Source organism: Heterocephalus glaber, unplaced genomic scaffold (genome assembly GCF_053883595.1).
Source record: "Heterocephalus glaber isolate CG9 unplaced genomic scaffold, H.glaber_assembly_v1.0 deba00001444, whole genome shotgun sequence".
Taxonomy (NCBI): domain Eukaryota; kingdom Metazoa; phylum Chordata; class Mammalia; order Rodentia; family Bathyergidae; genus Heterocephalus; species Heterocephalus glaber.
In genome coordinates, this window is record NW_028258297.1 from 9,614,420 (window position 1) to 9,629,758 (window position 15,339).

General features: G+C 58.5%; 1 protein-coding gene and 1 long non-coding RNA gene across 5 annotated transcripts in view; one reads left to right on the forward strand and one right to left on the reverse strand.

Moving 5' to 3' along the window:
• LOC147827470 (uncharacterized) lies at positions 1-10,961 on the reverse strand. The gene is made up of 4 exons (XR_015452294.1): positions 9,591-10,961; positions 9,210-9,277; positions 3,469-7,375; positions 1-99 (listed from the first exon to the last, which is right to left on the reverse strand). It is a non-coding gene; the product is annotated as an uncharacterized LOC147827470 (long non-coding RNA).
• Kcnj4 (potassium inwardly rectifying channel subfamily J member 4) overlaps positions 4,106-15,339 on the forward strand; it is a 25,733-nt gene continuing 14,499 nt past the window's right edge. For 2 of the 4 annotated variants that reach the window (XM_087213882.1, XM_013072462.3), the window contains exon 1: positions 9,005-9,155. The gene's annotated coding sequence lies outside the window, so the exon portion shown is untranslated. Of the gene's footprint in view, positions 4,281-9,000; positions 9,156-15,339 lie in introns of those variants that run through there. The other 2 variants (XM_004845607.2, XM_004845608.3) reach the window with 2 other exon arrangements.

Here is a 15,339-nt window from a genome sequence, read left to right on the forward strand (position 1 = left end):
CCTGACCTCACAGGGTGGGTGACAGTAATGACAGCTTCACGGGTGGAGTCCGGCTGACCTCTGTTCCCGCCTCCTTGCTGTGGGCCTCAGTTTTTCCATCTGTAAAAAAGGTTGCTGCATGAAAGAGATGATTGTCAGGAGTATCCAGGGCTTTCTTCTTCTCAGTATGATGTTAAACAGCGGTGCACAGGCCAGGGGAGATCCCAGAGGATTGAGCAACAGGAAGGGTAGAGAATCTCTGGTGAGCAGGGGTCCTCCCAGTGCTGTGTGGCCTGAGCAGGTCGACCACCCTCTCTGGGCATCAGTCTCTGCAAGTGTTAAGAGTGGAAGGGATGAGCCAAGGGCCCTCACTGTCCTCTTCTTGAGCCCTATTACCCCTTCCTGACTCAGGACCCTCATCCTTCTCCAAAGAATTGGCCTTGTCCCACACTCTCCACCTGCCACAGATGGCCAGAGGGGCCTTCTCCTGTCAGTCCCTTCCATGGTCCCCAAGCCATGGCCATGACTCCAGTGCCAGGCATCCTCAGAGGCTCAAAGTGTGGCCCAAGGACTCAGAGTTGCTACAGGCTGCTGGGAGCAGGTCAGCCCCTCCCCAGACCTCTTGCTGGGGGAGGTCAGACTCTGTAGTCTCCCCACTCCCCAGACAATTGGATTCATGTGCACATGTGAGTGAGAGGCGCCATCTAAGCAGCAGGACAAGGGAGGCACTGCAATTCCCATTTGCACAAGGGGATGGGCACAGATTTGCTCCCGGCCACAGAGCCATTGAGGTGCCCCAGAGCCTGGATCCCAGCACTGCCTGACTGCAGGGCTCATGCAGTTGCATCATCCATTACACTGTGGTCTTCGGGACAGGTGACAGCTCCCTTTCGTGAGAGGTGGGTAGCAGGGGTGGACCCCATTTGTCAGGGAGGACCAGGCCAGGGTCAGGCATGCCAGACCCACCTCCATTCCTTCCACAGGTGATGGAGCCAGAGAGGGGAGCTGCAGGGACTGAGGCACCCTGGGAGGAGGAGCCAGCACCATCCCTGAGCAGTGCCACAGAATGGGCCCTCTGGTCCCTGATCCCCCTCAAAACTCTCCCTGGATGCCCCCTCCAGCAGGTGCCCAGAGGAGGCGGTGGCTATTTAAATCCCTCAGGTGTGGCTGCATTCTCTCTGCCCAGCCAGCTGGCATCTCCCGCTCAGCGCCCACCTCCTCCTCAAGCCAGGGAAGAGCACGTGCATTTGCCATTTGGTGAAACATCTGTCCTCCTGGGAGGCAGCCCCAAGTGCCCAGGGAGGGGGCCAGGCGCAGTTGGCATCCTCTACTTCCCTTTTGTCCCAGGACACCTCCAGGGACCTGGCCAAGACTAGGAGGCAGCAGGGGAGAGAACTCTGCTGGGTGAGTCTTGTTCAGGGCCTACAGTACGGGCAGAAGCTGCTGTGCCCTCACTCAGGGCCTCAGCTTTCCTAGCTGTTCAATGGGGATGCAGAGGACAGAATGGCTGCTTGTTTGTGCTCTTTGCATCCCATCTTTCCAGCCTCCCTCCATGAAATTGATGCTCAGTCCTCATTTTACACAGGAGGAAACTGAGGCTCAACTTCCTCTCCCCCACCCCACCACATCGATCTCATTTCCACAAAGCTCTAGCACTTGGTTCGAGTCCTTAGCCCTGCCTCTTTCCTACCCATCCTGTATCCCAGGTGGGGTGTTTCTCAAAGCTTCCTATGGAGGAAAGAGGAACCCTTACTTTTTGTTTGTTTTCAGTGTTGGACTTTAAACCCAGGGCCTTCATACTGCGCTATATCCCCAGCCCCTTTTTTACTTCTTATTTTGAGACGGGTTCTCACTAGGTCACTAAATTGCCCAGGCTGGGCTTGAGTTTACGATCCTCCTACCTCAGCCTTTCAGAGTGCTGGGATTACAGGCCTGTGTCACCATGCCCAGCTTCCTTACCCACTTAAAACACTGCACCGTAGTCCATGCCAGCCCTCCAGCCATCTGAGACATTGTTCACTCTCTGTCTCTGCTGAAAAGTAGACCCCAGAGAGCCCCTCACTCCTCTGAGCCTCAATTTTCTGACACCTATAAATGAGCCTGTGTAGGGATGTAATGGAGGGGAAGCCAAGAGGGACATTTCATTCAGCTCCAAAGGCAAAGACCATTTTTCTTTTTATTAACAAAAAGCAAATTGTGTGTTCAAGGTCAGAGTGGGGAAGTTGATCTCTTAGAAAAAAATCTGTCTACATAATCTTTTTCTCCGTGCTGGCCCTAGCTGGCACTACTGTGTTAACTATCCTGAATGGAAGGAAATGGATGTGGATGGTAAAATCACATCCTTGGGACACCCCACCTCTGATCCTCCTCTGGGGCAAGGGGAAGGAAGGAGGATCTATGGCCCAGGCTCCTGGGACTCCCCGGCAGCCCCAGAGGCCACCAATGTGTTGCAGGCCCCAGGCAAGTGCTTGCTCCTCGCTTGAGTGGGAAGGAATAAGCTCTTTCCAGCAGCCCAGAGGTCTGGGCCAGGCGCCTCGCCTCGGAGGAGTCCATTTCCTAACCCGGCAGGGGTGGGCTGCTCTCCAGGTGTTCCCAGAGCTCTTTCCTGGCTCAGTATCTTTTGAGTGCTGTCCAGCAGAGCCAGAGCCACTGCATTTACAGAGCTAGAAGTGGAGGTCCTCATAGCTTTCTTCCACTTTTAGTCCCAAGTGGGTTTATTGAAGACCAGCTGTGTGCCATGTGCCTTGGGGCTGAATGTGGATGCGGCCATGGCCATTGGGAGCTTTTGGGCATCCTCACTTAGGGTAGTCTCCGGGTGGGGAGGAGATTGTGGTGAAGGAAGAAGTCGGGGAAAGTGATGAGCTACATGAGCTTTGAAGGGTGAGTGGGTGCTTGTCCTAAGTCAAAATCTGGAAGAAGAAAGGAGTCCTAAGAAGTAATAAATGATAAAAAGACAAGAGACATGATATGGCCTACTCTCCCAAAATATTGTATTTGTACTGCTCTTTAAAAGAAACCAGGGAGGAGAAGACCATAGAAAAATCATAGCAAATTCAAGTCTGAAGCTCCACCGACTGGAGCTCCCCCAAGTCTAGATTATTCAAATGCGTGGAATCAGTTTTTACCGCGATAACCTTAAGCACTGACCTCGTATGGTAGGGCCGAAGTTGGCTAAGTACTAAAGCATTTTGCAAGGGGTAAACTGAGCCCCAGAGAGCGACTGTAAAAGCAAAGCTGGAGGAAAACACGGAAATCGCACTTCCTTAAAAGGGGACCTCTCCCTCGCCGCTCTTTCCCCCAGGTGTAACAATTCTGGGCGCTGGAAGGTTCTGTATCTTTATCCGGGGGGTAGTGACACAGGTTTATACATCTGCAAACATTCATGTAACTGTACTACTGTTTCTAAGTTATATCTTATTAAAAGGGGGAAAAAGACACGATAACCCCGGCCACGCCGCCGCCCCCCCCCCCCCCCCCCCGCGTCCTCACTGCTGGGGACAGGTGTCTTTCTTTCGGAGGGAGACCCGGAGCGCCGCTGTCTCCGCGCCGGCAGGGCGCCCGGAGTCGTGTGCGGCGTCTGGGCCTGGCCAGGTTCCCACGGCAACCGCAAGCTGGCTCTCAGCGTCTCCAGAGTGACGAGGCGCGAGCCAAGACCCGGAGCCTGGATAATAGAACCGGAGGCCCAGAGCACGGCTGGAGGGAGATCGCGACTGGCCAGTGAGAGGCCGCCCTTGGTCTAGCGCTAGGCTTTCCGAGGGCACCCTGCAAACACCACTCCCCAGCCCTGACTGTGGCCACGGAGCTGCTGCTTCACGCACCCCTGGGGATTCCTTCTCAGCTTTGCAGGTGGGGAGAGGAGGGTTTGGCTCATCCCCAACATCACCAGCGAATGGGGCAGAGAAAGGCCCTGACCCCAGTGGCCTGCTTCTCTCCCCGGGAAGTGCACCAAGTGGAAGCCACGCGGGCCTGGGGCGCTGGAAACTCCTTGGGTTCTGGTTCTGGATCTGCTAGTAACTTGACTTGTGGTCTTGAAGTCCTCTCTCCTCTCTGGGTCTCAGAGATGAGACACCATCACCAGTATCTCAGAGTAGCTGTCAGCAAGTGTGTGAAAAGATCGAGTGTAAAAGCAGCTTGTAAACTGTAAAGTGCCTTGCACATCTCAAGGATCATCACCGTCGCCTCTCTATTGTCGTCTTGTCCTCTCCGTCACCCCAGCCCCAAGGGCAGCCTCAGTGACATCCAGCTGCACAGTGAGCCTGGTCCCAGAACTCTCTCCATGCCCAGAGATTTCCAGCCTGCAGGTGAGTCTGCTCCACGTTCCCCTCCCCACGGAATGGGCCCGGGGCAGCTCTCCAGAGGTCAGGAACGCTCTGGTCCCCAGACTTAGAGGGAACCACAAAGGCAGCACCCTCCACCCGTGCACCCGCACATGTCTCCCACCCTCTGCCCTGTGGCTGAGTTGTAGAAGTTCCCCAGTAAGTGAGGCTGTCTGGGATCCCAGGACCTGGCCCCTGAGACACAGGCTATTGGGTAACGAATGTCCTTTGGATCCCACGTGCTGGGCATATGCTTGGACAGTTGTGTGTCTCTGTGAATGTGTGTCACGTGTTGTGATGGTTGTGACTGGCATGTATGCCTGGTGTGCATCCAACAGTGTCTGTGTGCACTTGGGATGTGTACTTGAGCGTGTGTATGTAAATGTGTGTTTATGGCTGTGTGGCCTGTGCGTGCAGGTGTGTGTTGTGCACTTGTGGCATATGTGTTTACCATGCATCTATTTGTGTCTTTGCTGGTGTGTGCGCAGATCTAAGTGGGCATGTGTTGCGCTGCGCTCGTGGATGTGAGCCACTGTGAACAATGCCGTGGGGGGGGGTGACAGTGCACCGAGGGCAGTGCTTCTGTCTCTCCCCTCCACCTGGGTGACCTTCCCCTGAAGACTGCATACAGGAGGCCACAGACACGCCCAGGGCAGCTCCTGTCTCTTCTACACATCTTTGGCCGCGGCCACAAGGGTAGGTGGGTGAGCCTGGGGCCAGGGCTCATGTGACCCCCCTTGGTGCCTGCCCTCCTCCCCTCCCCACAGCAGGAGCAGCAGCGGGAAAGGTTGGCGGAGGGGGGCTATTTTGGGAGCGTCTCCTTAGCAACAGCTGCCACGGCCGTCTGTGGCGGTTTTTCTATAGGTGCTAAAATATTCCACCCTGGTGACTACTGAGTGCTGGGGGGGTGGGGGGTGGGGGCGGAGGGCAGGAGAGACCCCAACAGTCCTCAGTCCCCAGGACATGGCCTGTGGGGATGGCTCCTGGCCCTCTGGACCCCCAATATCCCTTTCTCTGCCTCTGGACCTTGCCCTTTGGAGCTGCCAGGACTTTGGTGTCCTAAGGCAGCCAGCTGTGTCCTGATCGATTTCTCATCTATGCAGCTGGGTGGCCTCAGTTTGCCTCATCTGCAGAACAGGCTGGCTGGCTGTTAAGGAACTCTCTCTAGTCTAAAACTCTGGACTCCAACTCTGGCACTTCCAAGTGGCCCTTTCTCCCTCCTACCCAGCTGTGTCACCTGCCTGGTTCCAGTCCCCCTGGCCTTGTCCTCCTAGCCCTTTGCACAGCCTCTCAGGGACCCTGTGGACCACAACCCCTGAGCAGGCTCCCAGAGCTGCCTGGGTATTGAGTGCTGAGGTGGCCTGGAATGACCTTCCTCCAGAACCTTGGAGTTGAAACCAAGTTCAAATCCTTGCTCAGACATTTGCTCACTCCCTAGGCAAGCCACATCCTTTCTGTGTATAGTTCCTGAGAAGTTGTAGCCTCTGCCTCATGGATTTGTAGGGGTCAAACAGGAGAGGAGAACTGGGCAGGGAGCTTTGGTAAAATGGATGGATGGATGGATGGATGGATGAAGGATTGCCCATCATTCCCTCTCAAACTTCAGCGTGATTGTTATTCTTTTCCAGAGAGTTCTCTAACCACCCAGGTCACTCATTCAAAATGTTCCCATGGCTCGGTTTTCCCATTGATAACAGGGCCTACATCATAGAGTTCTTGCAGGGATCAAGTGAGACGGGGGACTGCAGTGGCCTGGACTAGTGCTTGGCTAGTGGCACAAGCTCCATGGGGCCTCACTCTCCTTGCCCATTGAGAGGGTGCTTACCAGGGCCACTTGCCTTTATGGAGCCAGCCCAGACAGGTCCCACGACAGAGGAGGCCTCTGAGGCCCAGAGAAGACAAGCAAAGGTTCTGACACTCAAACCTTCCTCCCAGTGCCCTTACACACACACACGTGCACACACACATATGTGCCCACACACATGCACACACACTGGTCTCTCCACACCTGTCTCACATCGTTCCTTCCCACCCTCTACTTCAAACAGGGACAGAAACTACTCAAACCTGGGCTGGCCCAGGGCAGAGTCCTCCTTTCATCTTTAATCATCCTCAAGACAGCTGCCCAGAGCAGGTTTTCTCCTTCCCACTTGCCGTATGAGGAGACCAAGGTACAGAGTAGAGAAGGTGAGTGGCCCAGGGTCACGTTTTCAGTGGTGGAATAAGGACTGTCTTTCCTGTCCCAAACCTCTGCCCACCTGGAGCTGCCCTCCCTGCTTCTCCTTACTTCCTCTCAGACCACCCTATTTGCAAGGGTGGAGCAGCTATCCCCAGGGTGCAGCCCAGGCCCAGCCAGGTGATCCCATTCCTACCACAAATGTGAGCCCAGTTAACTGGTGCTGGAGGACCAATCTTGCTGGAGTAGACACTTTGCATCTAGATATCCCTGTCCCCACATCCCTCTTCTCTGCTCTCTCCTTGCCCTGTACCCACACTCCCAGGGCAGCCACCAGGCCAGGACTCTGGCCAAGGATGAGACTGGTGGTCCTTTGCTGCACTTGCGTCCTGCCGCTTCCCACCTTTGCAAGGGCACCAGGCATACACTCCTGCTACCTAGGCACTTGCCCTGCTGGTCCCCCCATCCACCCACATGTGGAAGATTCACGCCAGGGGCCATCAGTCCTGCTGCCTGCCTGAGGGCGAAGCAGGGTCATGGGGGAGACAGAGTTGTGTTAGGGTCCCCACCTCACACACAAGTTAAATAAAGAACTCAGCCAAGGTCATATAGCTCCTCAGTGCTTTTGAGCCCGGTTGACCTAACTCGCAGGCTCATTGAGTACATACAGAACCCTGCTCACACCCAGTCCAGGAGCTGACACAGGGTGACCAGGGGAGTGAATGAGTGGGGGTGAATGATTTGTGCTGGTGGCATGAGAAGGCCTTCTTGGGGACATGGTACAGAGGCCAGGCTTGGAGAACAGCTGGAAATCTCTGGGCAAAAAAGGCAGAAGGGCATCTCAGGCAGGAGAAACAGCACTCACAGGGAGAGAGGTGTGGAGGCATCTGGTGTGTTCTGGTACCTGTGGGAACCGGGGTGTACATGTGGGTATGTGGCATGCAGGATAAGGTGGGGCTGAGGAGTTGGCCTGGGCCCCTTGGGGTGGGGAGAGTGCACCAGGAAGGCAATAGTCACAGCGGACCTGTCCTTGGGGATCAGCTGGGAGGAAGAGGGGAGGGACTTCAAATTCACCCAGCTCTCCACCTGTCTCCCTCTGAACCAGAGATGGCCAGGCTCCCAGGAAAGTTCTAGGGCTGTCTGTCTAGCTGCAAGCGTTTTCTGCGCCTGCCCCTGGGAGAGAGAAGCACCGTCTCTCCAGCCTCTTCGGAGAGTGAAGTGGTAGAATAGCCACGATGTAGCCGGCTCCCCAGGGACCGTGGGGTGCTGGGGTTGCTTGCATGCGGGGCCCAGACTCTGGGGCACACTGGCGCTGCCAGGGGGAGAAGGGCCTATCCTCCCTTATGAAGACAGCTTAATGAGACCCAGAAATGGGGGCTGGCAGAGAACACGAGACTGGGGTTTAGTCTGGCTCTGCCACCTCCAGGTGACCTTGGACAGACCCTCTGGTGCTCTCAGTCTGCGGATCTGTAAAGCAGACCGGGGCTGACAGGTGAGCACTAGGCTCCTTCAGGTAGGGCCACCTCGGTTTCCTGCAGCAGGTGCTTAAGGTCCCGAATCCTGGCCCGTCGGAAGGGAAGGAGAACCCCCAAATAGAGGAACAGGAGCCCTGCGACCCCAGGCCGCCTACCGCTCGCTCCCACCCAACCCTCCTAGGTCCCGAGCAGCCCTCGCCACCAGCCCCCCGGGGGGCTGGAAAAGCCCGGAGCGGATACGCGGAACGGATTCTAGGAGGCGCGCTCGTGGGGCGCAGAGGAAAACCCGGCCAGGATCTGGGGCAGGAGCGGAGCCGGGCAGCCCCCAGCCCAGACCCCTGACCCACGCCACGCGCCCTGCGGGAGCAGGTTTGACGCCCGGGTCGACGCAAGGGACCCAGCAGGGTCTGGCCCCGCTGGCGGCCGAGGGCTCCCGGCTGGGGGCGCGCGCGGCTTCGCTGCGGGGCGCGGGTCACGTGTGAGGAGGGGCGAAAGTGTCGCGGCGCGGGGCGGCGTTCGGGAGTTGGGAGTTCTCGGCGCGCCGCGGGCGGCGGGAGCTCGGGCTCCCGGGCGAGCCGGGGACGGGCGGAGGCGGGGGCTGGGGTTCCAGACAGAGGGGGCGCCCCAAGAGCGGGAGGGAGGACAGGGAAGGACAGAGACTTCCAGGGAGACAGGCCGGGACGCGCAGGGGACAGAGGCAGCACAGAGACCTGGGAGAGGCGACAGGGACCCCGCTGGACGACAGCGACAGAGCCAGGGGAGGCTAGGCCCACCGGAGAGGGACTGAGCCCGGGTGGCGGGTAGGAGCGGGCAGCGAGGGCGCAGGTGGCGGGAGCGAGGAGGCGACCCCAGGCCAAGTGGCTACGAGGGTTGCGGGCTGGGCAGCAGCGCAGCGGGGCTCGAGGAGAGCTAACAGAGAGGGACAGCGGGGGCCGCGAGCGCGGGCGGCGGGGCGCCCCGGGCCCCGGACCCCGCGCTCCGAGCCCGGCCCGGGCCGACGATGCTGACGCCCCGGCAGCGCCCAGGGCGCAGCGCGGGGCGGCGCTGAAAGTTGGGCGCGCGGGGAGCGGCGCGGGACGGCGCGGAGACCTCGGACAGGCGCGGACTGACCCGCGCGGCGAGGGGCGCCAGCTCCCCGCTCCCGCCCAGACGCCGGGGGATGTAGCCGCCCGCGCCTCCGGACACTCGTGGAACCCTCTCTGCCCCGCGGTAAGCGTCCGTCCCCGCGCTCCTGTCTGTGCGTCCCGGCCGCCCGCTCCGCACCTGATACCCGACCCGGGTCCGGCTGTCCCGCGCGCGTTTGGTCTCATGACTCCCAGAGCTGGTGTGCGCTGTCCGGGTGTCCGTCGGTGGTCGATGGGTTTGGAGGAGAGAAGAGGCAGAAAAGACATCTTAACCTCCTGCCCTGGCCATGACCCTCAGCTGCTTCCACCCACCCCCGTTGTCATGCCCCAGAGCTTCAAGGCAGCTGACTTGTAGCAAGGTGTAGGGGGCTTGGGGGTGTCTCTCTTTCCCATCTCCCAACCTGCAGCTTTTTTGCAAATGGCCTTTTGATTTGACAAAAATCCCTCTTCTTGTATTTTGAGCATATCTACTTTGTGCCAGGCAACCCCAGAGAGAGTGGTCAGAGATCCAGCACCTCACCTGTAACAGGGATGGAAACTGAGGCTGGGGAGTGAGGAAGAGACTGCTTTTTCTTTCCCAAGGAAGAGCCATGTGATGAGTCCCTGATCAGGGAGAACTTGCCCTGCCACCTGCAGAATGTCCCCCACCCACACTCTGCCCACTGTGTCTAGACGACCGGAAGGGACAGGAAGGCCGCAGTGTGGCAGAGGCCAGGGGAGGCAGGTGGCTGGGCTCTGGTGATGAACAGAGGCCTTAGGGAGAGTAGCAGGGCATCAGCAGGTTGAAGGCCACAGGGACAGAGGGAAGGGTGTGACATCTGTGCTCCTCCCCTTCAGTCCTGTGACCTCCCCAGCTCCAGCCCTTTGGGGGCTGTTAGGCCCCAGGCGTCATGCCGTGGCCCTGGCTTGCCCTCTGGTTCGGGGAGCAATGGAAGAATAGGGGAGCAGGGATAAGGGATAGGGACAAGGGCTGCTGGCCATTGAGCCAAGCTGGAGCCCGGAGGCGTCTGCCTAGAACATTCGACTGTAGTCTCCACTGGAAGGAAGGACTCTTTCTGGGGTTTTCCATACTGGGCAGCCAGCCTCACGAATCCTCCATACAGGCGCTCAGAAATTAGCTCAGCCAAGAAGACAATGCTGGGCAGGTCACCCTCCTCCTTCAGCCTCAACTTCCACATCGGGGGAATGGGAACGTCCCCGCTGCCCCACTGACCTCCAATGGGTTCCGTGAGCAGGAGGCTGTTCCCAGACTCGGGGAAGGGCTGGGAGATGGGGTGAGGACTCATTTATCTTAAAGAAGATGAATAGCAAAATGGGGGGGGGGTAAGAGAAATATGGCTGGAAACAGGGGGCTGATAAAGGCAGGAGGATCCAGGAGTCAGAGCAGGGATCTGGGGTTTGGGAGTTATTCCTCATGACCCCTTGGGCTCCTCTTGAAAAGAGATCTCCTTTCCCAGAAAAAAACCTTTGAGGTGACTGTGACCAGACAGAACTGGCCATGGGTTTCTGCCGGAGTGACCTTGGACAGCTGGCTTGACTTCTCTGAACCTCAGTTTCTTCAACTGGAGAATGGGGTGATGGCCCTGACTTTGCCGAGGTGCTGAGTCGTCGTGTTGAGCCGTCCGTCCTTTTGGGAGCCAGGAGCACAGTAGGAACGAAGTAGCGTAGGGTGCTATGGAAAGATTCCCAAGCCTTGGATCTGAAGGAAGGAGGAGGAACTGAGCTGGTTTACAGGGCAAGCTGGTTCTTAATGTGGATCTGGGGGAGGCGGGGGTGAGTGCTGAGGGGGGTGTGAGGAGGAGGGGCCCCTCTGCGGGGACCACTGAGTCACGAGGACATGGAAGCGGCATGACAACCAGCAGCATGGTAACCAGGAAACTAGCGGCGGTGGGAAACGGAGCTGGAGCGGTGTGTTGGGGTGGGGGTGGGAGGGCAGGACTGGCAGCCGAGTCGAGCTGAGCCGAGCGGGGGGGGGGGGTATCGGGGAGCAGCTGCACTGGGCCTGGGGAGAGAACAGGGGAGACTCCGGCCAGGCTGACCCAGAAGCAGCTGGGGGGCCTGCTTCGAAGGAGGGTGGCACCCTGGGGTCTGCAGGGGAGGGGCTTCTTCAGCACCTCCACAAGCTCCTCTCTTCTCCTCCACATCTCTACTTTTCGTGCCTCTCCCCCTAGGATGCCAAATTTGGCTCACGCAATCTGTCGTCTCTCTTCTGAGATTGGCACTGGGACGCAAGCCGAGCGCATTACATCACCGCTCCCCCTGGCGAGGGGAGAGGGAGGGACAGGGGCTGAGGCAGCTGGGGCCAGCCCGCAACTTTCTTTCCTGTCTTCGCCTCACCCTTCCCACCTCAGTCGCAGGCCCAGGGGCTTCTGTGGGCAGCCACATAAGGTCTAGAAGCAGGACAAGGTCCCAGTCCTGAGAGATTTTAGGACCCAGGTCCAAAGTCAGGCCACGCTACTGTCTCCTGGGCTAAGTGAGGCTTGGGAGGCTGAAGACCTTGATTTGTCATTGCCGTGCTCTGTGACCTTGGCCAGGCCCCTCCTCCTCCCGTGCCGAGTTCACATCTGTCTAGAGAACACTGGTCACTCAAGGTCTTGCTGACTCCCGAAAAAAGAGGCCTTAAGTGCTCCAGCTCTTCTGCATCCAGAGGGGCCCCTGCATTTGGAGTGGCTCCCTGTGACCTTGAGAAAGTGCTGTCACCTCCTTCTGCCCGTCTCCTCACCTGCAAAATGGGGATGATAGGACCCTCAAGGCCGCCTCCTAGCAGAGGGCCCAGGGAAGGAGACACCTGGGGGCCTGTGCCTCCCAGCACACTGGCCGGAGATGGGAGACACCCCAGCCAAGGCCGGAGACAGGAAGTTGGAGTGGGAAGGTGGCTTCATTCACAGAAGGCTTGGGGCTCACCTCACTGGTCTGATGCCTTCATCTTACAAAAGTGGAGACAGGTCGAGGGGGAAGTGGCCCCCCCCAGGTCACAGTGATAGTTGAGGGATGGAGAAAGCAGAGCCAAGGCCCGAACCTAGGGTGCCTGGCTCCCAGCCCTCCCTGGGCACAGACCTGAGAATATGCCCACCCCGTGGAACACTGTGGCAAGCCCAGGCAGGACCCAGAGCTCCAAGGAACCAGCTCAGGCTTCCTCCCCAGGCCCTCCCTGCCCCCGGTCGCCTTTCCCCACCACCCAGGGCATTAGCACCTCCCCCAACCTTCATCTGTTTGAGGAATTCTTTTGAGGTTCCTTTGAGACCCCCTTTCAGGAAGTCCCAGGCTGGGACTGGCTGGACTTGGGGTTAAACTGGAAGGTTATGGCCCATGCTAGAAAATTTCCAGAGCTGGAGGCAGAGAAAGATGGGGCATAGCTGTGGATATTTGGTGAAATTGTGAGCTCCTCATTCCCAGGGCTATTCAAACAGAACCAGGAAACCCTAACCCTAACTCTAACTAGTGACTCCTACTTTGTAGGTGAGGCTGAATGGCATCCCCCTATCCTAAATCCCAGCGCCTTTGATATTTCCCAAGGAGGCACTGGGAAGCAGTGCCTACCCTAACCTACCCGCTTTCCAGCTAGGAAATGTGGTTTGCCTTACCACGCACTGGGCTGAAAGCTTAACAGTTAGCAATGGAGACGCCAGGGCCCAGAGAGTCTGTGTGATGATTTGCCCAGGGTCACACAGTGAGGAAAAGTGGAGGAGCTTGGGTTTGAGTTTAGACCCCTCTGACTCTCAGGGGCTGTCTTTGGGGCTTCCCTGGGAAAAGTGGAAAATATTTCTCCCCTAGGCTGGGGCTTGGCAGGAGAAGGTCTAGCTGCCTTCACAGCATGACACCCCCTCAGGGATCCTCTGGGGGCTGTGTTCTGAAGACAGACCAGACGAGCACAGAAGGGGAGGACTCGTGTTACAGATGGGGAGACTGAGGCTGGGAGACAGGGAGAGACCTGCCCAAAAGTGTTCAGAGGCTCCAATTCCAGCCAGGCTGCTTCAGCCCAGGGCTGTGTCCCCTGTACCTTTGGCCAGGGAGGAGCCTGTGGGCCGATGGTGGCCTGAGATGTGGCAGTGGGGGTACAGAAGGCTGGGAGAGTGAGGGCTGCAGGGAGGGCTCTCGGGGGGAGAGCCTGGCTCGGGGAACAGGGAGGGAAACCACCGGGGAGCGCAGGCCACTTCGGTCTTTGCCCTGCCTGGGGACCTCCCGCCGGGGTCAGTGTCACACGGGGAACAGTGGGACCTGCCTGGAAGAGGCCACCTTGGGCCTGGCTCTGTGACCCCAGACAGTCACCCTCTCTGAGCGTGGTCTCCCCATCCAAAGAATCTGGACGGACATGTTCCCGCCATTGGGCTGTCATGGAAAAAAGCTCCTCCCATCCTCACCGGGACCCTGAGCCCTGGCAGGGGGCGGGCAGGAATCCTGGGGGTTGGCATAACCTTTAAGCCTCCTGCGCGGCCTCGGCCTTCCTTGGGGTGTGGGGGATCTCCAGACTCAGCCCTTCTTCTCCTTTTCATCTTTATTTTTCTCCTGCTCTCTCTTCCCTTCGCTACGTGGGCTGATCGCTGCTCAAACTTTTAATTCAGATGGTAATTGAAATAATAATATGGGCTGAGGCCCCTCTGCTTGTGACGCTGCAGCTGGTAGAGCTCAGCTATGAATAGCGCTTGAGTCACACACGCGAGCTCCTGCGGGCGCACGCGCACTGGGCGCAGGGGGCGGTGGGTGGGGTGCGGCGTGGGGGCAGGGGGTTCACGCTGCGCTGAAATCTGGGTCTTGACCCCCACTTCTCCCCGAGACCCGAGTCTCACTGCCCATGCGGCTCCCGGAAGCGGGTCCTAGAGGGTCCTGGAAGACTAGGGGTATGGGTGGTTCTCATTTACAGAAGGGGAAACTGAGGCTTGGCAAAGGGGAGTGGCTGCTGACAACAGGTGAGCACGTGTCTGGGACTAGATTTGAGCAGCTGGGGTTTGCCTAAGTTTAGATCATGGTTCTTTTTCAGGACATCCAGACCAGGGAAATGGGGGGAAGGCGCTGGGGCTTGGCCACCTCCGCCCCCATTCCTGGCCTCCTCCCGGTGCATGAGCACGCATGCTCCCCACAGACCCACGGGGTTGCCGGTGCTATTGCTTAGCGCCTGGGGTGAGGAAGAGGCTTACTTGGGAGCGTTGCCACGGGAGGGGGGGGGAGACTAGTTCCTCTTGTGGGCTCAGTGCTGGGTTTTAGATTTATGGTTTTTCTTAATCTTCTCCACTGACCCTGGGAGAACACCACCCCCATTTTTCAGATGAGAAGACTGAGCCTCAGTGAGAAACCAGGGTTTTCCTGAGGCCCCACAGGTGGAGAAGCCACGTATCTTTTGTCCCATCTGTGTCCTCATTTTCAGTCCCCCCCCACCCCCGCACCCTCGGTGTGGCCTCCGAAGAAGGAAGGGCACTGTGACAACTCACCCGCTCCTCCCCATGGAGACCTGGCCAGTCCTTGACTGGACTCAGCAGCCAAGGGAGTGGAGGTGAGCGTGAGAGGCATTGTCAGGCCATGGAGCGGCTCCCTAGGGGCCACCAGGAAGGTGGTTCTTGGCGTTCCCTTCCTGAGCAGGGGCTGCGCAGAGAGGCGGCAGCATTGCCATGGTGACCCACAGCTGGGAGCTTTGGTCTAGGCATGGAGAGGGTAGCAGGGCCCCCAGCAGGGCAGAGCAGAGCTGGGTGTTGGGGTGCAGTGGGCATAGGAGCTGCCTGGCACTGGAATGAGGGAGAAAACTCTCCCCAGTGTTCCCAGGCAGCCCCGGCCCTCTCCTGTGTCTCTCTTTTCTCCATCACCTCTTATAGGAGATGAAGAAACTGAGCCCAGAGACCACAAGGGGTTTGCCCAAGGTCACACAGCAGTAGAGGTAGGGCTGAAACTGAACCTGAGCTACTCCTGACTCTGCCTCCTGATGGCCACCAGGGCTGCTGACACCCTCCTCTCTCAAGGAGGAGGATCTAATTCCCCTCTCCTGGGAGAGTCTCTGGATTGGAGATCGGGGAGGAGGGGCAGCCCCTTGTCATGGCGGCGGGGAGGGTATTCAGGCACCCACCGACCCCGACCCCATATGACCTTGCCCAGGTCACTGTCCCCCGGGAAGCTCTGTGCAAGGTGAGCGGGGGCCAGTGCAGGGTGTGTGGATATGCTTGGCTTCTTCCCTCAGTTGTCCTCTCCACTGCCAGAGCCCAGCCCGGCTCCACCAGGCTGCAGGGACAGGCGGGGGCCTCAGATAGGACAGAGTGGAGGGGACGCATGTGCTGTGGGGAGCT